Raw genomic sequence first — 27,084 nt, 5'->3', positions numbered from 1 at the left:
GCGTATATCACCCTCAATCCCAAGGAATGGTGGAGAGAGCAAACGGGACCCTTAAGGCTAAAATAAGCAAAATTTGCAATGAAACAGGGAAAAACTGGATAGATGCTCTGCCATTGGCTCTAATGCAGTACAGGAGTCAGGAAAACAGAATCACACATTTGAGCCCACATGAAATGATGACAGGAAGAGTAATGCCGGTACCTAAGATCAGGGGATCAGGAGGTCCTACGCTAGAATGTTTAGATCAAAGCACAAAAGAATATATACAACAATTAACTGTTATACATAGAACTATATTTGAACAGGAAAAAGCCAAGGAGGAGGAGAATCCGGTAACAGAACATCAGATCAAGCCTGGAGATCGAGTATACATCAGGAAGTTCCGCAGACGTTGGAACGAACCGAGACGAGAAGGACCGTTTGAAGTCACCAAAGTGTCTCCCACGGCGTTGCAAGTAGAAGGCAGTACACTGTGGTATCACTTGAACCATTGTACCAGAACAGTACCAGGGGTAGGGGAGAGAAGGGAAATTGAAGAAGTACACAGAGTGGACAGAAGTGATAGCGAGGAAGAAATAGAAATACACGGGGAGAATCGTGGGGAGGAGGAACAGAGCCAAGGAAGAACAAAAAGAATAGAGGATGATGAAAGTAGTTCTGTGCATGAGCTGGCTGATGATACAAATGCCCAGCCTGAGCCTATTAGTCAAGGTGCCGAGGGAGGTGAGGACAGGGAAGGGGCCCCATTCCCCACCTGGGAGTTGGAAACTATTTCCCTTAGGAACTTCCGTGACCCATAGAAAAGGAGAATGGGATACAGAAGACATAAGGGTGCAAAATCAGGAAGATAGAGTATTAAGACGAACAAAACGTGAACGATTAGTGAGCACAAATACTATTTGGGGAAAAGCGCAGAAAAACAAATGGTGGAAATGGGCTGAGTATACAGGTCAGAAAAACAGTGATGGGAAAGAGTGTGTAGTATGTGCATCAGAGAAACCTAACACCCAAGTAACTGATATACCATGGGGATCAGGAGACTGTAGAACCAGGCAACAAAGCTGGAGAAAGGAAAATTGCCGTCCATATACCACATATATAAGGTATCATATGATAGGGAATCGGAACTACTCGTATGAGAAGATAAACTGTTCCGGATCCGCATGTGCTAACCTTTGTAAAGGTAAGCCGCCGTTGTGTCAATACCACTGCATCCTGTTTGCTGGGGTAAAAAAGGGCATCTACAGCTTGACCCACAGATGTCCAAAGTGGCCAAAAACGGCAGTGGACGCGGTCCCAAAGGAATGGAGTGTAGAGCCTAACTTACAAATCCAAGATTGCTATTGGAGGGAAAGTAGCACAGGAAGTAGTGTGGGAAATTACACAGGAGAGTGTGAAAGGATTTGGAATATAACCGATGTTCTTAGTCTGATCATCTCAGAAGGGGGATGGACACCCCCTCCTTATGTGTTAGACTATCAAGAAAATCAACTGGCCGATCTCTGGTGGCTTTGTGGCCCGGAGAAAGGACTATTGGCAAAATTACCACAGAATTGGAAAGGACTATGTGCTCGAGTTATGCTTGCCCAGAGCATTGTGATACTACCGGGGGAAAGAGAAATTAAATCACAAAGAATTAAGAGGGCATATACCCCTGACCCTACGATAAAATTGGACGCAATCGGACAGCCCCGCGGCATCCCGAATGAGTTCAAAGCTAGGAACGAAATAGCTGCAGGGTTTGAATCCCTCTTTGTTTGGATCACACCCAGCAAGAATACTGAGTGGATCAATTACATCTATTATAATCAGCAGAGGTTTATTAATTATACGAATGATGCCCTGGAGGCCTTAGGAGAGCAGTTGGATGCGACCAGCAAAATGGCGTGGCAAAATCGACAGGCGTTAGATTGGCTCCTGGCAGAGAAAGGAGGGGTGTGTGTTATGTTTGGGGATCAGTGCTGCACATTTATCCCTAATAACACTAATCCAGAGGGGTCATTTACACAAGCCATGAATAAGTTAAGAAATCTTAAGAAAGAAGTGAAAGAAAATGCTGGGTTTGGGCATGAGGTATGGAGTTGGCTGGACAGAATATTAGGAAGATGGGGGGCGTGGTTTGCCAAAGCTGGAGCTGTAGCAATCGCAACAATAATCATTCTGGGATTGATATTTTGTTGTTTTTTACCCGCCCTGAGATCCTTCCTTACCAGAGTGGCAGCGCGGCAGATGGTGACGCGGGTGATAAGCAGCTCACGCTCGAGAGAAAAAACAGAGGAATGGGAAAATCTTGAGCCGCCCCCGCTGAGTGGATTCACAATGACCTTGGTCGAAGTTGAAACTCGTCACTCTGTAAAATAACTACAATAGTGGAAGATCACCTTGTGGAAACAACAGCACCTTGCTGAAGTCCGCACGAAACCAGGAGAACTTAGTCTGTACACAGGAATCAGTCTTTTTCCCTTCCCTAGACAAGAGTGGGAAGGTTTTTGGCTGATGACTGTCAGGGGCAGGCAATCTGGAGGAGCAACCCAAAAATCAGAACCGGGATAGACAAATTATGATAAAGTTAGAATAGGGACACTGATCCCTGACCAAAATAGTCGGCTCCTCCACATCGCCTGCAAAGAGTGATTAAAATAAAATACAAATGGGATTGAGCGAGGGGATTATTTGAGCTTGGTAATTGGGATGAGGCTAGGGAATAGCCTCAAAGGGGGGACTTGTAAGGGAAATTGTACTGGATATTGTATGAGTTTAGTATGAAATTCAGATTCACTTGTAAGGGAAATTGTATTAGATATTGTATGAGCTAGGTATGAAATTCAGATTCACAGGTTTTAGTAAAATGATATAGCAGATTTAGGTGAGTAGTGAGATGGGTATATAACCTAAAGTAACTTCGTGTGAACTAATATAATCAAGTGTAGTCGATATGATCAAAGTGGAGGAACTAGAGAAGTAATATAGCAATCACTAATTAAGGAAAGCAGACAACAGTCACTTAAGAAAACAAGGAAGACTGCTCGGTGGTTCAACTTAATAGTGGACCATAAAACCATAAAATCAGCAGAGAGAATGTCCTTTCTAACACTTTCGGCCTAAATCAACAAAACTACGATTATAGTACAAGCAGAAAAGGTCAGATAAAGGTAAGAGCCATAACCACCATGATTTAAGAGACACAGAGATATAACAGGGAACGACTAATTGCCAATACAACAGATAAAGGGTCTAAAGTAAGATGAGAACCAAGGACAGGCAATAAAAGTAAGATAAGAATCTTGAGATAGGGAGCTGAAATGTACATAAAAGACTGTAAGCCCAAGGGCTCTTTGGAGTGTTCCGGACGTTCCCGGCTTTATCTCTTGTGCTGAGAAATAAAGTCTTTTGCTTGAAAGATCGCTGCTCAGACTCTCTGTTTTAATTGATGTGAATAAATTGTCGTCCTGGGGAACCACGACACAAATTCCACCGCAATCACATTGGAGTCGATGCAGAAAATGATTTCCTCGCATAACGGTTTCAGGCCTAGAGGACGATTGCTCAAGAATATAAAGAGCTGGAAGACAGAATCATAGAACCCAGATAGTGCAGAAGGAAGCCATTCGGCCCATTTAGCCTGCACCAGCAGCAATCGCACCCAGGCTCTATCCCCATAATCCCACATGTTTACCCTGTTAGTCCCCTGATTCTAAGGGCAACGGAACATGACCAATCAACCTAACCCGCACGTCATCGGATTGTGCGCCGGGTGCTCGGTTTTCTTCCACACACGCAGAGAATGTGCAAACTGCACACCGTCACCCGAAGCCAGAACGAAACCCCGGGCCCTTGTATTGCGATGCAGCAGTGCTGACCACTGTGCCACAAAAGGCACAGTGAATCTACCGATATCATTCGCTGAGGTACGTGTTCTAAGTTAAGCAAGAATTGGGGCGTTGCGAGCAGTGGTTCCATCGAGATTCGAACTCGGATTGTTGGATTCAAAGTGCAGAGTGCTCACCGTTACACCATGGAACCAACGGGGGAGCGGTTTAAGGCAGGAGGTATTTCACACAGATCTCACACATACACACTCTTGCTCAATTATTGCCAGGCTCCAGTCGGATTGTTGTTGTTTGACACCAACTGCTCCTTTGATTGACAGAGCGTCAAAGAGCAGCGAAAACTGAAAAAAGAAAAACACAGATGCTGCAAGCATCTGGCGCCAGAGTCTCAGCAATGTGCATTGACAAATTGTCCTCTCGATTCGTACTTGGTGAAAAATGTAAACGAAATGTCCTTCAGAAAATCAATTATCAACATTCGTAAAGGAAAGCAAGGTTCTGCCGAGGTTACAACTCTGACCGCGGGATTCAAAATCCAGGGAGCTCAGCATTACACCACGGAACACAAAATACAGCAAGCGGCTGCAAATGTCCTGTGAAATATGACTATTTCTGGAGATATCTCCCGATACGTCGAGCAATGAAATGATTTGCTGTAAATTTGGGCACTCTGTCTTCTGAGCTTTTCTGCTATCAACGGTGGCGCATAACGATACGTTGTTGTCACACTTGCTGTTGCTGTCACATCGAATGAAAGATATCAAATTCTTCGGGTGACCATTTGCCGGCGCTGGGCGTGTTCTGTGATCTGTGGTGTACCAGTGAGCTCTCTGGAATCTGAATCCAACAATCCGAATTCGTATCATGGCAGAGCCTTGCTTTTTTTTTTGCTAAACCCAATGATGGGTTTGCAGAAGGGCATTTTATTTTAAATCGTCAGAAAGTGGAAATCTAAACACTGACGAAATCTCAGCAAATTCCACGGCAATCAAATTGCAGACGCTGCAGCGAATCTCTCTCCTGGCGTCATTGCATCAGCCCCAGAGGATGATTGCTCAAGAATACAAAACGCTGAGAGGCAGGGAAGCCACAGGAGGCAGGGGGGTCCAGCTTCATGGGTCGTGTCATTCACTCACTCATCTGTCCCAATTTAAACAAGAGTTCGGAAACGAAAGGCCAGAATGCGATCCGCTGCACCATGGAATCGACAGCACTGCACACCGAAGACACTAGACTTCTCTCCCAAAACACACACGCGTACCAACACACACACTCTCTCTCAAACACACACACACACACACACACACACACACACACGCACACTTGCTCAATAATTGCCAGCCTCCATTCGAATTCGTACTTTGTGAAAAAATGGAACGAAACGTCCTTCTGCAAATCAACAATCAGCATTAACAAATTAAAGCAAAGCTCTGCCGAGATTTGAACTCGGATCGCGAGATTCAGAATCCAGAATCATTCCCATTCCACAATCCCGTCAATTACCCACAGCAATTCATATTGACATTGCCCTTGTTGTTTCCTCCTAAAATAACGAGTACTCTACCTTCAACTGCATTAAATTTCACTGCAGCTCACCACATTCAAAGAGCAATGTTAGGATCGAACTGTTATAAACTCTATTGCGGTAAATCCAGTGAACAGCATCAGCTGTTCACAGCTCTGTTTTCGTCACATTGGAAGCCAGTGTGAAAATGTGAACAATTTCTAATCTTAACAGACAGGAAGGAGAGTGTGACTGTGGATAATTGGCACTCTGCACATTGCTCCAATCAGTCTCTGGGAGAATCGGGCAGGTGGGATCCTGGTCGCCCAGTGGTGAGGGGTCGGCGCTTTCAGGGTCGCAGACTGGCTTCGATGTACTAAGATTTAATGTTTTTGATTTTTTTTTGAAATCCTGAAATACTTCCTGATCGAAAGCAGCTCTGTCATAATCAGTGGACTGAGATTTGTAGTTTTGCTTGCGAGCTGGAAACGTCACATGTGCAACAGATCAAGAACAAACACAGATAGTGACGGACAGTGATAGGTTGTAAGGTTCTGCCGATAGAGATGCTGATACAAGGTAAAGTCTAGGTGGGAATGGCCCAGATTTAACCGTTTACACTGACAAAAATATCACTAACTTCTGGATAAAAATTCCCAGGCTAAGATGTAAACTTCTCACTGAATGAACACTAAACTCTTTCACCTCTATTGATTGCAAGCAGTTTTCGTTCAGAAACTGAGGTCAATAAAGCGGGATGGAGAAAGACTCAGTTTGATTGATGACACTGCCGGAGGAATGGTAAGCTGGAGTTCTCCGAGGAAAGCAGTAAAGTTTAAACATGGATGGAGCCCAATGTGGGGCTGCAACCAACGATTCGGAAATTACATCTGATATGCTACGACTAAGCTAACCGTCCTACTGCTGTAGCGATGCTTGCACCCTTTCTTAACATACATGAAGCCAAATGCTGGTTCCATCTGGCGTCTCAGCTTGTTCTGAATCCAGAGTTTACAATTAACCAATTAACAAAATGCATTCCTCTCAATCATCAGTAACATCATTCACATCTTCCATTTCTTTGCTGCATCTCCTTCCAAACATTACAAACTTCTCTTACATCATTAACTCTGACCTTTTTACTGACACATTTCATGATTGAACTTTTGAACGAATGTGAATAATTTTGTGACGGTAAGAAGCTGTTCATTTCCAAGGGGGAGCTAAGGCACATTGACGCACACAGAGCAACCCAGACGCCTGCACACATCCAGGGTGACAGAGGCCGAAGGAGAGACAACACACTGAAAACACAACCTGGCTCCGTCTCTCTTCCATTTCTGACTGCAAGTTCCGTGATGCTTTTGTGAATGAACGGAAATGTGAAACCGCCCGAATGTTTGGGTGGATTTGATTCAATTCGCTCTGTGGGCACAGAGTTAAAATCAGGAATGATCAGAAGCGGGAAATCCCAATGGATTTGAACTCCACGTTAACCACTCGGCCACGATGACTGACGCTCTGAGCTATGAAGCTAACCGCATGTCCATTTTAACAGTTACTCTACTATAATCAGTGGAACGAGCATCAGGGCGAAGATTTTGTGGATCATATTTCATTCCTAGGAAATGTCTGAGATGGAGAACACGAAGTTCAAAGATGTTACTGGAAAGCAACAGCATTCGAGCTGTGTCAGTTACTTTCGGTGATCAATCTCTGCTGTGTTTGCCGTGTGATTCTTCGTCAGAGCTTATTGCTGACGTCACATCTCTGACTTTTCCAACTCTAGTACAAATTCATCCAGCTGGAAGATTAACCTTCACAGATGCTGTGAGGTGTATTTACATTAAATGAAGAATGATAGAAAGTTATTCACTCCGTGGCTGGAAATCAAACCCGGACCACCGGACTGAATCCTGATCACGAGACTTGCAGTGAAGCTGATATGAGAGATTTGCAATCAGTTGGTCATCGCCGCTTTAGTCATTGCTTCATTTCTGGCCACTTTCGCCTGAGACAGATTTACTGAACCATGATATCATTTTATGATTCCAGTAAAATGCATCTCTTTCCTTCTGTTCAGATCCAATTATCCCCACAGACGGAGCAAATTCAAAATGTTCTACTTAGGAATCGATTGTTATAAACACCGGACCCTGGCAGTGAAAACATTGACTTGGCACCAGTAGATCACCCGGACTCCACCATCACCAGCTCAATGTTGCCCTTGTCCATGTAAGGGAAATTGTACTGGATATTGTATGAGTTTAGTATGAAATTCAGATTCACTTGTAAGGGAAATTGTACTGGATATTGTATGAGTTTAGTATGGAATTCAGATTCACAGGTTTTAGTAAAATGATAAAGTAGATTTAGGTCTTAGTGAAATGATAAAGTAGATTTAGGTGAATAGTGAGATGGATATGTAACCTAAAGTAACTTCGTGTGACCTAATATAATCAAGTGTAGTCGATATGATCAAAGTGGAGGAACTAGAGAAGTAATATAGCAATCACTAATTAAGGAAAGCAGACAACAGTCACTTAAGAAAACAAGGAAGACTGCTCGGTGGTTCAACTTAATAGTGAACCATAAAACCATAAAATCAGCAGAGAGAATGTCCTTTCTAACACTTTCGGCCTAAATCAACAAAACTACGATTATAGTACAAGCAGAAAAGGTCAGATAAAGGTAAGAGCCATAACCACCATGATTTAAGAGACACAGAGATATAACAGGGAACGACTAATTGCCAATACAACAGATAAAGGGTCTAAAGTAAGATGAGAACCAAGGACAGGCAATAAAAGTAAGATAAGAATCTTGAGATAGGGAGCTGAAATGTACATAAAAGACTGTAAGCCCAAGGGCTCTTTGGAGTGTTCCGGACGTTCCCGGCTTTATCTCTTATGCTGAGAAATAAAGTCTTTTGCTTGAAAGATCGCTGCTCAGACTCTCTGTTTTAAACCGATGTAAACGAATTGTCGTCCTGGGGAACCACGACAAAATTGGCGCTGCGAGCAGGGTTGGTGAGAGATCGCCCAGAAAAGCATCTGGAAGGAGTAGCGGAGACGGTGGTCCAACCGGAACCGAGAAGTCCCCAGCCGGCCTTCTGTCAACAAGGTAAGCAGACTTGCATGCATGTAAATCCTTGTTGTCAGAAAGGGGTTTTCTCGAGGCCCGGTGCACCCGGCTCTCTGCTGGTCCTGGATCTCCCCAACCCAAAAAGATATCCTGCACAGGTAAAACCAAATTGTGTAAAAATTTTGAGAGACTGAGTCTGATCCGAAGAGCAGAATTTTTGCATGCAAAAGCGCGCTGCGAATACTGTATTGTCTGTGAATGGGTAAAAAGTGAGACGGGAAAAAGGCCGAAAGCTAAAGTAATGCAATTAGGTTAAGTCAAGCGGTTTGGAGCGGGTTTTTCAGGTCACGACTTGCCCAGAAGAGAGTAAGTGTGGGAAAATCTGCCAGTCCAAACCTACCCAGGACCTCGGGTAAGGGACGTCAACCGAGAGGGAGAGAGATCAGTGAGAGATCACTCTCTGACCTAATACAGTAGCCAAAAGCACAGGAGTGGATTTTAACCACAGGAAAGGGGAGTAGCAGCTAGAATAGAGGAAGTAAAAGACCAGTTTGAACAAACTGGTCTGAGACAACAGCGTGAAGGACAGAAATAAGAGAGAGAGTCGGAATATAGGTAGGGTAATAACTAACAACTTGAAAAATTACCCTGACAAAACTGCCTGGTGACAAGATTGAAAATAACTAATCTTTGAATAATAACAAAAACGGAAGCAACACTGGATTGGAAAAAGATTACACACATAATTAACTTAGAGGAGATAAAGAATGAGTGGCCGTATGTAAATTGGGAAAGAGTAGTCGATAGGAATTGGATAGACGAAATAAAATTGGAAACCCTAGAGAAATTAATAAAGGGATCTGACCGATACAGGATTCTTATACACATAGACGAGCAAGTGAAAACCTACTACCCTCTGGCCCGGGAGAGGAAGATAGTGCCGGGACAGGGGACTACGGGGAAGTGGATATCAGGACCCCGGTTAGAATTACAGATATTGGCAAAAGAAATCCAAAGGAAAGGTAAACAGGGGACTGAGCACGGAAAAACAATACAGCAAGTAATAATCACTGTGATACTGAACAGAATTCCCACTCACCTGAAGAAGGGGCTCAGAGCCTCGAAAGCTTGTGTGGCTTTTGCTACCAAATAAACCTGTTGGACTTTAACCTGGTGTTGTTAAACTTCTTACTGTGTTTACCCCAGTCCAACGCCGGCATCTCCACATCATACCTAACTCTGACAGACTAAGTGACAAAAATTGCGACAGTGATCCAAAAAGACGAGTAATGGCGCACCAAGTTAAGACACCAGTGGAGATATTAGGGGATAAGTTCCCAGCCCTTAGGGGAGATATAGAACACGTCTCTAAAAAATGGGCCAAAAGAACAAATAAGACCAATACACAGTGGCCGGAGGAAGGCACATGGTCCATAGAGAGGTGTGAGGACCAGAAGGGAATGATAAAGAACTATAAAATTAAGGATAAAACGAGCAAAAGAAGGGAAAAGCGAGAAAAGGAGTTAGAGATATTAGCCCTATTCCAACAAGAAGGGAAAGAGAGAAGAGGGGTATGGAGGGGAGGTAGAATGCAGATGCCAGTACAACTTGAGGAAAAAGCAAAATTGGAAGATCCAAACGTAGCCCCACCCCCATACTTAGAGACACAGAGCTCCACGGGACTGTACCCAGTTATATCAGGCACAGTTGGAGGAGATCAAAAGCAAGGATAAACTGAAGGCAAAAGAGGATCTTGCACCCAGAAAAATAGCACCAATGATGGTGGAGCAAAAGCCAGAGGAAACACCTGCACTAATCAAAGGGGGGAGCGGAGATGGAGGCCAGCCCGTCATAACCTATAACATTTCTGCCTTCCCACTGTCCATGAACCCAGGAGCCTATGGCCTAAATTATCAAAACCCATACGCCCTGCAAAGTCAGACTGACTGGAATAGAAATGGGAAAGGACAGGGAGGTGGTAGGCCACCCTATCAGAATCAGAGAGGACAGGGACAGGTTAATCATCAGACTCCGAGACAGGGACCACTGCCTGGCCCTTCAGGTGTGTGTTGGGGGTGCGGGGAGGCAGGGCACATAAAAAGGAATTGCCCGCGGAATTTCCCCAGACAGGGAGAAAACCAGCAGCAGACAGGCCAACAACTGATCCAAGGATCGCCAAACAGCATCCCGATGTTTCAAGGGCCGGTAAACCATCAGAATTCCCCATAGGGAGGCCCAGAGAACCCCGAAATGGTAGGACAGTACGTACAGATAACAGAAACTGCAGAGCAGGAACCTATAGTTAACGTTAGAGTAGGAGGGATCGAGGTCCCCATGATGATAGACACCGGCGCCACATGTACGTGCATGCAAACGAAATATGCGGATCACTTACCATTGTCAAACCAGTTTGTAAAAACTGTGGGGTTCTCGGGGAAAGTAACATTAGCTCGAATGACGACGCCGGTGCCTGTTACCATTGGAAATAAGACAACCCATGTACCTATTTTAGTATGTGATAAAACTCCTTTAAATCTATTGGGAAGGGATGCAATCCTAGGTTTAGGACTGAAATTAGAATGCACTGAACAAGGAATTGATTTGATGGGAATGTATCCACTTGAAATACCAGGAAAGGAAGGGGTTAATGTATATTGGTTGGGAGATATAGAGGAACAAGTTAAAAAACAGATATGGGAAGTTTGGGGAAAGCTTATAAACACTTGGGTTCCACAAGCCAAATGGCCAAGAACAGAATTACACAGTACAATGATATTTGATGAAGGGCAGGAACCTGAGATACAGGAGAAATGGGAAAGGGAGGCAGGACGAGAACAGGAAATAAAGTCAGGAAGTATTTTAATCGGACTAGAGGGAGTAGCCCTCACAATTGTTAGGAATGAATGGGTTAACAAATGGTTCTCTGTATCTGGGGCGGAGCCACATGTCACATTGAAAGTGAATCCGGGATACAGAACAAAAGACCTAGGACCAATGGTGTTGAGAGCACAAGATTTAGAATTTGTCCAGACAGACAATGTAGATATTTGGACGTCCAGCAATGGACAAATGACGAAAATAATTTTGGATGTTAAAATGCTTGGGAAACCGAAGCAGATAACAATAGGAGTGCAAATCGAGAAACAGGAACTGGAGTGGAGAGAGAGGTTAGAGCAGGATTTGAACTCCCTCCCGCAGGAGTTGTGGTCCAGACAGGACACGGATGTAGGGAGGGTCAAAAACGCTAATCCAGTTGAAGTCAGATTAAAGATAGGACGTCAGGGACCGTATAGGCCGCAATACCCAATCAAGACAGAAGCAATTGAAGGAATTAGAGGGACAATTAAGGGATTGATAGAAGCAGGGGTATTAAAAGAAACCCGGAGCAAGTGTAATACACCGCTACTACCAGTGAAAAAGGCGGACGGAGAAAAATGGAGATTGGTGCATGATCTAAGGGCAATTAATGAGGTAGTGGAAGATATGCCAGCAGAGGTTCCAAACCCTTATACCTTGATGACAAATATACCACCTGAAAGTAGATGGTTTACTGTAATAGACCTATGTTCGGCATTTTTTAGTGTGCCACTAGCTCAAGAAAGTCAGTATCTCTTTGCATTTACGTACGAGGGGAAACAATACACATACAATAGGATGCCCCAAGGATTTAAACATTCCCCACATGTATTCAATCAGGTGTTGAGAGCAGATTTAGAAGGAATACAGTTGGAAGGAACACTGATACAATATGTGGATGATTTATTATTATGCACAGGAACACAAGAACAGTGCAGGAAGGATAGTTTAAAACTATTGAAAAGGTTAGCAGAAGGGGGCCATAAAGTTTCCAGGAAAAAGCTGCAGCTGTGCCAGAAAAAGGTAGAATACTTGGGGAGAGAAATATCAGCAGGACAGAAGGAGATAGCTTCACAGCAAATAGAAGCAGTACTAAAAGTTCCGAAACCACAGACGGTGGGACAAATGATGACATTTTTGGGAATGACAGGATTCAGTTCAGAATGGGTGGAAAGCTATGCCGAAAAAACGCAGGCACTACGAAAGATAATGAAGGAGGCAGGGTGTGACGAATTAAAAGCCAAACTAAAATGGGATAAAGATGCTTCAGACGCATTTGAGAATATAAAGAGAAAAATGGCACAGGCACCAGCCTTGGCTTTACCGACCTATGACAAACCCTTTGACTTATTTGTGAGTAACAGAGAAGCCGGATTTGCTACAGCAATGTTAATGCAGGAAAATTGCAAGGGTAGACGAAGGCAGGCTGTAGCATATTACAGTACCAAGCTAGACGACGTAGCAATGGGATACCCTCCGTGCTATCAAGGTCTGGCAGCAGCTTGGTGGGCGTACGAAAAGGCAGCTACGGTCACAATGGGATATCCGATAAACATACATGTATACCATAAGGTAGCTGAATTGATTGAGCAAGGAAAATTTGTGCTGACACCTGCTAGGATCCATCATTATCGAATGCTAACTACATTTCCAGATATCACGATTATAAAGTGCAACAGAGTAAATCCAGCTGATTACATGCCATTACCTCATGAAGGAGAAGAACATGAATGCTTAAGAGAAGCAAAAACATTTATGAAACTGAGAAAAGATTTAAGAGCAGAGGGACTAGTGACAGAAGGGAAAAGGATACTGTATGTAGATGGCTCATGTTACAGGGATCACTTAGGAAACCACGCAGGCTATGCCATAGTTGAACAGAAAGGGGAAACACTTGAAGTCATAGAAGCAGAGAAATGTGAACAGCCCTGTTCAGCCCAACTGGCAGAACTTAAAGCATTGACCAGAGCATGTGAGCTAGCAAACGGGGAAGCATTGGAAATTTATACTGATTCGGCCTATGCCCACGGGGTCTGCCATCTGTTCGGGGCAATATGGAAGCAAAGGGGATTTATGAAAAGCGGAGGAGGACCAATACAATACGAAGGTCAAATCAGGGCTTTAATAAGGGCCATGATGGGTCCAAGGGAATTAGCCATAATTAAGTGTCAGGCGCATAAAAAGGGAGCAGACAGCATCACACAGGGAAACACCAAAGCCGACAAGGCAGCTAAAGAAGCGTCAGGATGCATTGAGGCTACGATAGCCCCAGTAGAAATAGCAAGGCCGCACCCAGGGCCAGGTACGGGGGATATCGAACCTCAGATCACATTAGAAGATGTAGCACAGTTACAGGAGGAAACCTCTGTAGCTGAAAAGGCAATGTGGAAAGATAGAGGAGCACTACAGGGACAACAGGACAGGATATGGAGAAATGGGGAGGGATTAGTCATAGCACCCACATCATTACTAACCGTACTAATTAGCGAAGCGCATGGAGTGGACCACTGTGCAAGAGGAGAAGTGGCTAGGAAGATCAAGAAGGAAGGATTCTGGTCACCATACCTGCAAAACTCGATTGACTACATACTAAGTCAGTGTGAGGTGTGTGCTCAGAATAACATCAGGAAGGGCATTACTGCCCCAATAGGGCATATACCCATTCCTGAAGGACCATTTAAACATCTATGCATGGACTATGTGGATATGGGAAAGGTGGTAAGAGGGAAAAGATACATGCTAGTGATTATTGATAGATTCAGCAGATGGATAGAAGCAACGCCATCCAAAGATCAAGGATCTGGAACGGTGATTAACTTCCTGTCAAAAGAAATTATCCCAAGATTTGGTATACCCACGCAATTAAGTTCAGACAATGGATCTGCTTTTATAGGAAGGGCACTGAGAGAGACACTCTCGGCACTCCGAATAAAGCAGAAGTTTGGATGCGTATATCACCCTCAATCCCAAGGAATGGTGGAGAGAGCAAACGGGACCCTTAAGGCTAAAATAAGCAAAATTTGCAATGAAACAGGGAAAAACTGGATAGATGCTCTGCCATTGGCTCTAATGCAGTACAGGAGTCAGGAAAACAGAATCACACATTTGAGCCCACATGAAATGATGACAGGAAGAGTAATGCCGGTACCTAAGATCAGGGGATCAGGAGGTCCTACGCTAGAATGTTTAGATCAAAGCACAAAAGAATATATACAACAATTAACTGTTATACATAGAACTATATCTGAACAGGAAAAAGCCAAGGAGGAGGAGAATCCGGTAACAGAACATCAGATCAAGCCTGGAGATCGAGTATACATCAGAAAGTTCCGGAGACGTTGGAACGAACCGAGACGAGAAGGACCGTTTGAAGTCACCAAAGTGTCTCCCACGGCGTTGCAAGTAGAAGGCAGTACACTGTGGTATCACTTGAACCATTGTACCAGAACAGTACCAGGGGTAGGGGAGAGAAGGGAAATTGAAGAAGTACACAGAGTGGACAGAAGTGATAGCGAGGAAGAAATAGAAATACACGGGGAGAATCGTGGGGAGGAGGAACAGAGCCAAGGAAGAACAAAAAGAATAGAGGATGATGAAAGTAGTTCTGTGCATGAGCTGGCTGATGATACAAATGCCCAGCCTGAGCCTATTAGTCAAGGTGCCGAGGGAGGTGAGGACAGGGAAGGGGCCCCATTCCCCACCTGGGAGTTGGAAACTATTTCCCTTAGGAACTTCCGTGACCCATAGAAAAGGAGAATGGGATACAGAAGACATAAGGGTGCAAAATCAGGAAGATAGAGTATTAAGACGAACAAAACGTGAACGATTAGTGAGCACAAATACTATTTGGGAAAAAGCGCAGAAAAACAAATGGTGGAAATGGGCTGAGTATACAGGTCAGAGAAACAGTGATGGGAAAGAGTGTGTAGTATGTGCATCAGAGAAACCTAACACCCAAGTAACTGATATACCATGGGGATCAGGAGACTGTAGAACCAGGCAACAAAGCTGGAGAAAGGAAAATTGCCGTCCATATACCACATATATAAGGTATCATATGATAGGGAATCGGAACTACTCGTATGAGAAGATAGACTGTTCCGGATCCGCATGTGCTAACCTTTGTAAAGGTGAGCCGCCGTTGTGTCAATACCACTGCATCCTGTTTGCTGGGGTAAAAAAGGGCATCTACAACTTGACCCACAGATGTCCAAAGTGGCCAAAAACGGCAGTGGACGCGGTCCCAAAGGAATGGAGTGTAGAGCCCAACTTACAAATCCAAGATTGCTATTGGAAGGAAAGTAGCACAGGAAGTAGTGTGGGAAATTACACAGGAAAGTGTGAAAGGATTTGGAATATAACCGATGCTCTTAATCTGATCCTCTAAGGAGAGGGATGGGCACCCCCTCCTTATGTGTTAGACTATCAAGAAAATCAACTGGCCGATCTCTGGTGGCTTTGTGGCCCGGAGAAAGGGCTATTGGCAAAATTACCACAGAATTGGAAAGGACTATGTGCTCGAGTTATGCTTGCCCAGAGCATTGTGATACTACCGGGGGAAAGAGAAATTAAATCACAAAGAATTAAGAGGGCATATACCCCTGACCCTACGATAAAATTGGACGCAATCGGACAGCCCCGCGGCATCCCGAATGAGTTCAAAGCTAGGAACGAAATAGCTGCAGGGTTTGAATCCCTCTTTGTTTGGATCACACCCAGCAAGAATACTGAGTGGATCAATTACATCTATTATAATCAGCAGAGGTTTATTAATTATACGAATGATGCCCTGGAGGCCTTAGGAGAGCAGTTGGATGCGACCAGCAAAATGGCGTGGCAAAATCGACAGGCGTTAGATTGGCTCCTGGCAGAGAAAGGAGGGGTGTGTGTTATGTTTGGGGATCAGTGCTGCACATTTATCCCTAATAACACTAATCCAGAAGGGTCATTTACACAAGCCATGAATAAGTTAAAAAATCTTCAGAAAGAAGTGAAAGAAAATGCTGGGTTTGGGCATGAGGTATGGAGTTGGCTGGACAGAATATTAGGAAGATGGGGGGCGTGGTTTGCCAAAGCTGGAGCTGTAGCAATCGCAACAATAATCATTCTGGGATTGATATTTTGTTGTTTTTTACCCGCCCTGAGATCCTTCCTTACCAGAGTGGCAGCGCGGCAGATGGTGACGCGGGTGATAAGCAGCTCACGCTCGAGAGAAAAAACAGAGGAATGGGAAAATCTTGAGCCGCCCCCGCTGAGTGGATTCACAATGACCTTGGTCGAAGTTGAAACTCGTCACTCTGTAAAATAACTACAATAGTGGAAGATCACCTTGTGGAAACAACAGCACCTTGCTGAAGTCCGCACGAAACCAGGAGAACTTAGTCTGTACACAGGAATCAGTCTTTTTCCCTTCCCTAGACAAGAGTGGGAAGGTTTTTGGCTGATGACTGTCAGGGGCAGGCAATCTGGAGGAGCAACCCAAAAATCAGAACCGGGATAGACAAATTATGATAAAGTTAGAATAGGGACACTGATCCCTGACCAAAATATTCGGCTCCTCCACATCGCCTGCAAAGAGTGATTAAAATAAAATACAAATGGGATCGAGCGAGGGGATTATTTGAGCTTGGTAATTGGGATGAGGCTAGGGAATAGCCTCAAAGGGGGGACTTGTAAGGGAAATTGTACTGGATATTGTATGAGTTTAGTATGAAATTCAGATTCACTTGTAAGGGAAATTGTACTGGATATTGTATGAGTTTAGTATGGAATTCAGATTCACAGGTTTTAGTAAAATGATAAAGTAGATTTAGGTCTTAGTGAAATGATAAAGTAGATTTAGGTGAATAGTGAGATGGATATGTAACCTAAAGTAACTTCGTGTGACCTAATATAATCAAGTGTAGTCGATATGATCAAAGTGGAGGAACTAGAGAAGTAATATAGCAATCACTAATTAAGGAAAGCAGACAACAGTCACTTAAGAAAACAAGGAAGACTGCTCGGTGGTTCAACTTAATAGTGAACCATAAAACCATAAAATCAGCAGAGAGAATGTCCTTTCTAACACTTTCGGCCTAAATCAACAAAACTACGATTATAGTACAAGCAGAAAAGGTCAGATAAAGGTAAGAGCCATAACCACCATGATTTAAGAGACACAGAGATATAACAGGGAACGACTAATTGCCAATACAACAGATAAAGGGTCTAAAGTAAGATGAGAACCAAGGACAGGCAATAAAAGTAAGATAAGAATCTTGAGATAGGGAGCTGAAATGTACATAAAAGACTGTAAGCCCAAGGGCTCTTTGGAGTGTTCCGGACGTTCCCGGCTTTATCTCTTATGCTGAGAAATAAAGTCTTTTGCTTGAAAGATCGCTGCTCAGACTCTCTGTTTTAAACCGATGTAAACGAATTGTCGTCCTGGGGAACCACGACATCCATCATTCCTTGTGTCAGTTAATCCATCCTCTCTTGCTCTCTATCACATACCTTCCGTTTTGTTCTCATTTCAGAGCAATTCCCGACTTAAATGCTGCAATAACTCAACAGTCCAATTAAAGTTTCGTGAGAAACGAGAATAATTCTGAAATATGAATCAGTGTGCAAGAAAAAGCATTTGGAAATGCTTCTACGCGCTTTTGATCCAGAGACGTTTCACGTGTGAGATGAGCGTGATAACCACTACACTACCGAAACGCAGCAGTTCCTGTAGCTGAAACAGATCTGGCTTACTGTAGAGGCAACAAAACTGCTTCCACAATCCCGTCAGTTTCTCATTTTACATTGCCTCTTCTAGCTCCCCTAACCAAAGTGAATGATGATACATTCCACTGCGAAACATTTTGGTGATCACATGTTTGCCCAAAGTTATTCATTACGATTAAAGCAAATTAAGTGAATATCTCACGATGGAGGAATCTCAACTCACTTCTCCACAAATATCGTTATCCTCAATTTAGTGTCTTAGAATTCTCATCAATGATACCATCAGAAGTGATTGCTATCAGAGGTGGTATTGGCAGGCAACAGAATCAATGGATGGGATTTGATCATATGTCCCATTGAGTCCCCTCCGTCACTTAAAATCAAGACGTGTGCCTAGCTCAACAACCCCTCATCTCAGGAATCAATTCAATGAAATGTGGTTCCACCCAGACATGGAGAGTTTAGGATGAATATAAAAGAACAAAAGAAGGGAATTGGATAGAGAGACTGAGCGAGTGAAGAACCCGACGCAGACCTACAAAGAGAAAGATAGAGACAGAGTGGGGAGACACTGAACGAAAAAAATGCACTTAGCAATTCCATTTGATTTCAATTTTTAAAAAAGTTGAAGGCATTGAAAACAGCAAATGCTATGGCCGTAAAAATATATTTTGGCAATGGTGCTGAAGAATTCAGATTCAGAACTTGCCGCAATCCGAGCTAAGCTGTTCCTCGGCTACAACACTGTCATGTGACCGCCAATGCTACAATTTGCCCAAGATTGCCCGGTTTACAAAAATCAGGTCAAGTCCAACGCCGCAAATTATCATCAGGCTACTCTTGATCATCAGTAACGTGACGAAAGGGACAATAAATAATGGTATCAGGAGGCACTCCAATGCAAACTGGAGGAACACGGTAGCACAGTGGTTAGCACTGCTGCTTCACAGCGCCAGGGACGTGAGTTCGATTCCCGGCTCGGGTCACTGTCTGTGTGAAGTTTGCACATTGTCTGCGTGGGTTTCCTCCGGGTGCTCCGGTTTCCTCCCACAGTCCAAAGATGTGCGGGTTAGGTTGATTGGCCAGGTTACAAAATTGCCCCTTCGAGTCCTGGGATGTGTAGGTTGGAGGGCTAAGCGGGTAAAATATGTGGGGGTAGGGCCTGGGTGGGATTGTGGTCGGTGCAGACTCGATGGGCCGAATGGCCTCCTTCTGCGCTGTCGGGTTTCTATCATTTCTATGAACATCACCCGATGTCACGATTCGGCACTTACTGCGTTCAACACTTAACACTGAGTTCAACAACTTCAGAGCATTTCCATATATTTTGTTTTATTTCATTTTATCTTATTTATTTTATTATTTTATATCTTATTTTATATATATATTTATTTTTTAATTTCCATGTTTTGCATTGTTTATTTAAAATCTCACTTTCCATTTTGTTGCCCCCTCTCCCTCCACCCCACTCGGGCCGTCTCTTACATTTCCTTTGTTCTGCCATTTACATATTCTGATCTCTTAATGGGCAGCCAGCAGCTCCCTTCTCAGCCATGATCACGACCATTAAAATTCCCTTTTTCTTAATTTATATGTAACACCTTTGTCACCCACCCCACACCCATATCCCTCACTATTACAGTATAAATCTCATCCAAATTTCTTTGTCTTCAGCTCTGACGATGGGTCATCCAGATTTTGAACGTTAGCTCTATTCTCCCTTCACAGTTGCTTTCAGACCTGTTGAGATTTTCCAGCATTTTCTGTTCTTGTTTTAGGTTCCAGCATCCGCAGTAAATGTGTTTTTTCAAGAGGCACTTGTCAGACAGACTTGTCCCTGGTGTACAAAAAAATGCTGGAATAGGAATAAAAAGGCCAAGTTAGCATGGAAAGATTAGATTAGAATACTCGCAGGCAGTTTCCTTGATGATCTCGTGGTTAGGATTTGGCGCTTTCACTGCAGCGGTTCGATTCCTGGTCAGAAAATTAAGATTTATTGTTTTCTCGCAGCACATGATTTAAGTGGAGTTGGAATTACTTCCTGCTGGAAAACAGGAGTGATATTGGTGCCAGTTTCAACAGCACAGAGAAAAAATCTGTCGCATTCCACAAGCCCGTCAATTACAAGAATTTATATTTGCATTGCCTCTTTTGGTTCCTCCAGTCAAAATGAATGATGATATATTCTCGTAGAATCCCTATAGTACAGAAGGAGGCCGTTCGGCCCATCGAGTCCACACCGACAACAATCCCACCCACGCCCTATTCCTGGAAACCCACATATTTACCCTGATAATCCCGCTGACAGGCGGGTCAATTTAGCATGGCCAAGCAACCGAAATCACACATGTTTGGAAAAGAAACCGGAGCAATCCCACGCTGACACGGGGAGAAGGTGTAAATTCCGCACAGAGTGACCCGAGAAATTTAATCTGAGCCACTGGCGCTGTGAGGCATCATTGCTAACCACTGTGTCATCCTGCCGTCCTTTTCATAGAATCATAGAAACCCTACAGTACAGAAAGAGGCCATTCGGCCCATCGCGTCTGCACCGACCACAATCCGACCCAGGCCCTACCTCTACATATTTTACCCACTAATCCCTCTAACCTACACATCTCAGGACACTAAGGGGCAATTTTAACACGGCCAATAAACCTAACCCGCACATCTTTGGACTGTGGGAGGAAACCAGAGCACCGGGAGGAAACCCACGCAGACACGAGGAGAATGTGCAAACTCCACACAGACAGTGACCCAAGCCGGGAATCGAACGCAGGTCCCTGGAGCTGTGAAGCAGCAGTGCTAACCACTCTGCGACCGTGCTACGATTCTACTGCATCGAATTTTACTGCAGTGTTCGTACCAACCTGTGATAAACCATTTTGTGGTAATTCTGCTGATCAACATTAACTTATCAGCGTTAATGGACGGTGGGTTCCAGCCCGAGGTTGGGGCCACGGTTTGTACAGAAGGAGGTTTGTACAGAAGAAGCAACTTTGCTGCTTTTCTGGGTGAACTCCAGCTCTCCATTCCTCCCGCAGCGTCACCGCTCAAACTGAGTCTTTCTCCATCCCGCGCCGTTAATCTCACAGCTACTGCTTTCTGAGTGAAAACTGCCTCCACTTCACTGGAGGTCAGAGAGTTACAATTATAGGTCTTGTCACTGAGTCCGAGATTTGGACCCAGACCTGCGAGGTATTTGTGTCAGTAGAAACAATAAAATCTACTCCATCAACAGTCAGATTTTAGCCCGCACCACCATCTATATCGTCAGCGCTTTGTATCCTATTTCTCTCTTTTTTTTGTTCTTGACATGTGACATTTCCAATTCAGACACAAAAGAGGAAATCTCCCTGCTCCTGATTCCCACAGAACTGGTACAAACCTGGAAGGAACGCAGGATTTTTACGCAGCAATAAATCTACTTTCCCTGACTGGGAATCGAACCCGGGCCGCGGCGATGTAAGCGCCGAATCCTAACCACTCGACCACCAGGGAAGCTGGCCCAAACTCTTTAAAAGATTAATTTATCCATGAGCCTTTCATTTTTATTTCAGACTCTTTATTCACCAAAAACAAGTTTCTCCTTTAAATTGTCATGTTTAGATCAAACCCAAGGGACTGTTCAGCTAATGAAAACAGCGAAACCTGTTAGCTGCAACATGAAATCGACCGTGAGGTGAAAGAGTCCCGCAGCTGGTCATGTGGCACTTTCAATTTCCAAAACACACCAAACTCATCACTGTGGCTTCTGTGAAACTTGCAAGGTAACACACGGCAGACATTCACCACGGAGAGCAACTGGCAGAACTCATTTATGAAACATTATCCTGTCGCTTCTCTTCCTGTTTCTGTCGCTGCTTCTCATCCAGCTCCCTCTGGTTATCCATTTCCCAGGGTCAGTTAGCTGCTTGATACAGACACAGAGAGTTGGTGAACCCGATCTTTACCTGGAAAGCAAGGAAAGCGAATGTATGACACACGGCATTGAGAGGAGATGGAGTTTAGAGATAATAGTATAAAGAGACACATATATCTCATCTTCCTGATCCAGTTCCTGATTGCAGGAACGTACACAGTGCCAATTATCGACTGTCACGCTCTCCTTCCAGTCTTGAGCACGGAGTTAAGATTTGAAGTGTTTGAAGTCTTGCTACAGTTATTCAGGGTTTTATTGAGACCACATTTGGAATAGTGTGTTCAGTTTGCATCTCCCCATTTTAGACAAAATAAAAGCAAAATCTGAAGATGCTGGAATCTGAATCAAGAACAGAAAAAGTTGGGAAACCTCAACAGCTTTAACGAGAAAGAATAGATAACATTGAAAAACTGCAGGGATTCAATGATTCTATGAGTTTGATAGGGTGGATGCTGAGACATTATTTTCCCTGGTCCGGGAATCTAAAGCACGGGGGTACAATCTCAGGATAAGGCGCGGATGATTTCGGACTGCGATGAACAGACATTTCTTCACTCAAAGGATAGTGAATTTGGGGAATTCTCTGTGCCAGAGGGTTGTAGATGCTCCATCATTGAACACATTTCAGCTCGGGTTGGATAGATTTATGATCTATTCAGGAATGAATGGAAGCAGGGGTATGGAATTGGAGCAGATGCTGAACCACAAATTAATGTTTCCATTCTAATTGCTAAGCTAAATGGTATAATGGAAGCATGTATATCATATTATATGTAATATGTCTGAAGTCAATAGTCATTAAATAATGTTGGTGACAACAGATAACAGTACAGCCGTTAACACTTGAGAGCTACTTTTCATTGACGACGACGGACCTATTGCCAACACACAACTGTTTGCCTATGAATGCAGATGGTGAGAAAACAATAAAATCACCGCCGCTGGGTGGTTTCGAAACACCAACCTTGCGGTGAACAGTCGAGCGCGCTGACCGATTGCGCCACAGAGACTAAGACAATAGCTGCAAACGATATTCTAAGCTAGGGTGTCAATAACCACAATTCTCTTTCTGCAAAACCTGTTCCAGGACTGCAGCATGACCGCACCGTTTAGAATTCTATCCAAGTATCTTTGGTTATGTTGATCCCGCAGCATTTCTGTAGTGTGTTGGTTATTCTCTTTTTCCTATGAACGTGTAGGTAAAATGAATCCATGTCTCTTATCACAGGGAGGAATTCAACGGGAGGGAAGGGAACTGACCACCAGAAGCCCAAGGGTCCAATAGTTTCCACTCAATCATCAATAACACCATTTACAGCTGCACCTGCATCCAAATATTGTGACCCATTTCCCTCAGGATTTGTTCCAAGATTTAATATTTTCCTTGTTTTCTCCTCATTTTGAAATGAGATTCGCTTCAATATACAACTCAAATGGAATTGGAAACCTGACGGACGAATAGTCACTGGGTAACATAAACCCCATGGTGTTCATTTCCAGATTCACAACACTCAGCTTTTCAATCAAATGGAGGAATTTACTACTGAAACGTTTTGGAAAGTTGGTTTGAATATTGTTTGTGACTCACTCAGATACTGTTTAAATTATACTCGAAGGTTCAGTGCGCGGGATATAATCCATAAACGTTTTGCTGACCTTGTGTTCGGTGTATTGTGAGGTTTGAATGGGGTTGAATCTTGTGTCCCACGGATGGGCGGTAACCCACCAACTGAAGCGGCAGTCGCCGCTTTTCTGCTGGCAGCGGATGGATGATTGGAGAATGCGGGGTAAAATGCTGCTGTTTGTCCCTGTCTCACCTATTGTGGAATCGGGGAAGAGAGAATCATTGATGCGTTTGTTCCCCGTCTATGTTGCCTCCAATGACTGTTGTTAACGGAGGTGACGCTGTAGAAGTCTTTAATAATAGAACATAGAACAGTACAGCACAGAACAAGCCCTTCGGCCCACGATGTTGTGCCGAGCTTTGACAAAAATCATTCCAACACAGTGCTCCAGTGGTGCAATCGGTTAGCGCGTGGTACTTATGCAGCCAGCGGGCTATGCCGAGGTTATGAGTTCGAGTCCTGCAACAGCTGAATTAGGTGAGAGGGTGGCCTCGTGTTGTTATCGCTCGACCCCAGAATTGGGGACGGTTATGGTAGGAAGCGAAATTTGAATTCAATGAAAGAAATATCTGGCATTGAGAATCCATTGATGACCATGAAAACATTTCCGACTGTTGGAGGAAGCTATATGCTTCACTCATGTATTTTAGGAAATAAATCTGCTGTTCTTACCTGGTCTGGCCGCCTTGTGACTCCAGAGCCACAGCAATACGCTTGCAACTCAACTCGGGATGGGCATTAAATGCTGGCCAGCGACGCCAATGTTTCACGAATGACCAAAAGAAAAAGCCCGAATGTGCAAGTTTGAGAGAAGCTTTCTGAACTGACAGAGCTGGAAACGGGAGTCAGTTAAAGATATTCTGTCGGGTTTGAGTGTGCACAGAAATGTGGACGGGAAAGCGAAATGTAACATCGTGTAAGTTACTGTATTCAGCTCATATTCAGCAATAAACGTGAATTATTTCCATTTCCCTCACTCCGAGGTGAAACGTATATAAAAATGTTTCCTCCCGTTTCCGAATCGGGAATTTTTCGTGTGTTTAGGTGAATGTGATAATTATTACAGACATAAACGATGCTCTCCAACTCTGCAACAGACTGGGGTGTCGAACCGTGCAGTTTGATTGTACTTCAGAGTTTCTGAAGTGTGGTGTTTTATACATTCACCTAACACATGAAAGGTTTCCTGTCTGAAATAGTAAACTAACTGACTCATCTCTCAGTGTGAGGAAACGTTACCTCATTTTCTCTTGTTATTAAATATTGAAAGAAAACATTATCTCTCAGTCTAACTGCAGTTGCACTTCCCAAGTGTGAAATGATATTCTGCAAAATGCTCAGTTAAAATAAAGTTATTTATTCGTCACATGTAAGGCTTACATTAACACTGTAACGAAGACACTGTCAAATTCTCTGGTCGCCAAACTCCGGCGGCTGTTCGGGTCAATGCACCGAACCAGCACGTCTTTCCGGCTGTGAGAAGAAACCGGACGATGCAAAGGAAACTCATGCAAACACTGGGAGAACGTGCAAACGTCAAATAGACAGAGACCCAAACCGGGAATCGATCTTTAGCACTGTGAGATGGCAGTGTTGACTACTGTGCCACAGTGCAACCACCGTCCCCACTCCCCGACACCCCCCCCCCCGCCCCCGCCGCCCACTCAGACGTGGTAAAAGAGAAAAAATGGCACAAATGTCATTTACTGATTCTAATGTTAGATGAATTTCTCTGCCGCATGAGAAAAGGTTTTTAGCCGAATTATACTTCCACGAATCAGGTTATAAAGTTAAATCAGACTGTACTGTTTGGCCATCTAGTCGCTTTAATCCTGAGCAGACTTTGTGTATTGAAGGGGTAATCACATTCTATTCATTTTTGCGCAGGTCCCAGGCGCTAAACCGGGCAGAAATGTTGTCAAAACCCACTGCTCTGAAGTTTCCGAATTCAAGTTTATTGTTAAATGTGAACTGAATTGGGGATCAATCAAAATATTTAATATTTACTCTTCACCATTTCATGGAAAACAGACACAGCTAAATCGCCTGTCCTTTTTGCTGGCAGGGGATGCATGGAGAGTGGGGGCTGGAAGATTGCTGCTTTTCCCTGTCTCACTCATTGTGTAATGTAGAAAGAGAGAATAATTAATGAGTTTGTTAGAATGGAATAACTGAATGGATTTCTAATGGGTTAGTTAAGTCTAACAGTCAGAGCCCATCCATTGCAGACACATCCATGCCACCGGGAACCAACTCTCCTACAACTGTCAGACAGTTCACCCTTCAATCTCCTCTGGTTCCGGTTCCCAAACAGTTTCTCAAGATTCGCAAAGCTTGAGACAGTGTTTTCTGGTTTGATTCCTTCTCCATTTTCCCCACCTGCCAACTGACAATATTTTCCAAAATCTCCGCTCAATCATCCGCCTTGCATCATGTCCAGGGATGAGGAAATTCAGTTTTGTGGTGAGGTAATAGAGACCGGGACTGTACTCTTGGGAGCAACGCTAGTTAGAAAGAGGGCGGCACGGTAGCACAGTAGCTCAGTGGTTAGCACTGCTGCTTCACAGCTCCAGGGACCTGGGTTCGATTCCCGGCTTGGGTCACTGTCTGTGTGGAGTTTGCACATTCTCCTCGTGTCTGCGTGAGTTTCCTCCGGGTGCTCCGGTTTCCTCCCACAGTCCAATGATATGCGGGTTAGGTTGATTGGCCATGCTAAAAATTGCCCTTAGTGTCCTGAGATGCGTAGGTTAGAGGGATTAGTGGGTAAATATGTAGGGATATGGGGGTAGGGCCTGGGTGGGATTGTGGTCAGTGCAGACTCGATGGGCCGAAAGGCCCCTTTCTGTACTGTAGGGTTTCTATGATTCATGGAGCTGCGGGGAGAATTGGATGATTTGGAGAACTCCTCCAAGGCGACATAGATACGTGGAATGACCTCATCTACTAATCAAAGATTCTATGATTCTCGTTGCTTCATGTCGCAGTCGCTTTATTTATTGTTAGACACCTGAACAATGAACAGGCGCAGGATGATCAGAGACTTCTGTAGATTCAACTGGCGCTCTTTCCGGCCCAACAGTTCCGAGTGCAGCTGAGAGTCACCGCACACTTCACTCAACATTGAGTCTGCAGTATCCCCACCCACAGCTTCCGATTGGTGCTCTCACTCTGACCCGATTGTGTGATTGGACAGATTGCTGGCGTTGCGCCATTCCTCTCATTGGTTGGATAAGCAGTGCAATGGGACGGGGATCTGTATTTCTGTCTCTGACTGTGGATTTCTCTCACTGCTGAGTTACCGACTCAGGGAGGATCATGGAGAACTGGCTCGCTCAGGCCCTCATCGCTATCTCACTCCTCAGTAAGGTCTTTTTCCCTTCCCAGTAAAACTACATGCTCCTGCTGACTGCTGCAACCCAGATGTTATTGTTGCTAAAACAACAGTGATGGTGGAGTTTATAATTGTATCGCTGAACATGAGGCTGACTCTGATTGTCATTATTGTTGTTATTTCTGTTAGAATGGAACCATCAAGCCAAAGTGGAACAACTG

The 27,084-nt window shown here is 44.1% G+C and overlaps 1 non-coding gene across 1 annotated transcript; it reads right to left on the bottom strand.

Moving 5' to 3' along the window:
* Positions 1–21,414: 21,414 nt before the first annotated feature.
* On the bottom strand, positions 21,415–21,486 carry trnav-uac (transfer RNA valine (anticodon UAC)). The gene has a single exon. It is a non-coding gene; the product is annotated as a tRNA-Val (tRNA).
* Positions 21,487–27,084: the final 5,598 nt, after the last annotated feature.

Source organism: Mustelus asterias, unplaced genomic scaffold, assembly GCF_964213995.1.
Source record: "Mustelus asterias unplaced genomic scaffold, sMusAst1.hap1.1 HAP1_SCAFFOLD_260, whole genome shotgun sequence".
NCBI classification, from domain to species: Eukaryota; Metazoa; Chordata; class Chondrichthyes; order Carcharhiniformes; family Triakidae; genus Mustelus; species Mustelus asterias.
The sequence above is the reverse complement of the archived record's forward strand: the minus strand, read 5'-3'. Positions and strand labels throughout refer to the sequence as shown.